Source organism: Phyllostomus discolor, chromosome 4 (genome assembly GCF_004126475.2).
Source record: "Phyllostomus discolor isolate MPI-MPIP mPhyDis1 chromosome 4, mPhyDis1.pri.v3, whole genome shotgun sequence".
Taxonomy (NCBI): domain Eukaryota; kingdom Metazoa; phylum Chordata; class Mammalia; order Chiroptera; family Phyllostomidae; genus Phyllostomus; species Phyllostomus discolor.
The window spans coordinates 27,050,399-27,051,651 of record NC_040906.2 but is presented as its reverse complement, the minus strand read 5'-3'; positions in this window follow the sequence as shown (position 1 = coordinate 27,051,651).

Genomic DNA, 1,253 nt, shown 5'->3' with positions numbered 1-1,253 from the left:
CCACCATGAAAACCCATTTGCCAGGATCCATTAAATGTTTGAAAAAAAAGTGCCACCTCTGACCCAGCAATTCTATTCTATGTACATGCTTTTTTGCTTTTTAGATTTTTTGCCTATTTATTTTTAGACAGAGGGGAAGAGAAGTACAAAGAAAGGGAGAGAAACATCAATTTGTGATTGCCTCTCATGCGCCCCCTACTGGGGACCTGGCCAGGCATATGCCCTGATTGGGAATTGAACCAGCAAGCCTTTGGTTCTCAGGCCAGCACTCAATTCACTAAACCACATCAGCCAGGGCTATTCCATATATTCTTATGAGAAATGAATGTTTATGTTATCAAAAGAAATGCACAAAAATGTTCAATCATCCACATTCTCCAAAGTCAAGGATTGTCCCATGGGGTGTTAGTTCCCCCACATTTGCATTTTGAGCACCAATAAGTGAAAATCAGCTTCTCAGAAGCGTCCTGAGCACATCATGTGAAAGCCTTAGTACAGCAATGCAAAAGACATGCAGTGCAGCCCAAGTTCGGTTCTGTTGCCTTGCAATGGCTGTGGGGGAAGTGGACTGAGAAGATGTGAAGCAGGACAGCAGGAGTGATTGATGCCAGCAGGGTTTTGTGAGCAAACAAAATATATAACCACAAAATCAATCAATGATTTCCTTCATAGGAAATCTTTGATAGGCCATCTCAGTAATTGTTTAACTCCCAGTAGCACCTAGTCAAATACAGACATTCACAAGCAGGGAGTTAAAAGCTCTTTGATGGTGTCTAAAGAGAAATTCCTATGAAATCCTATGTTGTTCACCTTCTGTCATTCTGAATTAAAAACCCAGTGCCTGATGTGCAGCTGTTCACCTGCAGTGAACAGCTGTTCATCTCTTAGGACCGTTACCTTAGCCCACCCCTTGAAGAAGATAAGGCAAACTTGGTATGGCACCTTGAAAGTAAACTATATTGATGTGGGAAATGACTCTGGGTACTTACCCCATATGTTTTCCTGATAGTTACAGTCAGCCTCACATGAAATCTCTATATTGCGTTTATAATCTAAAAATCTTCATTTCTCCAGTTTTTGTTAGTTACTTGAAATCTCCAAATTAGAGTATGTATAAGAAATTATACCAAGTAAATTCCAGTAAACCAATTTAATTTCATTATTCTAAAACAACGGTTACATAATTTCTATTTATCTAACTTGATTTATATTTTATTAAAAGTATATTCAGATGGATCAAATCCTTTTCATAT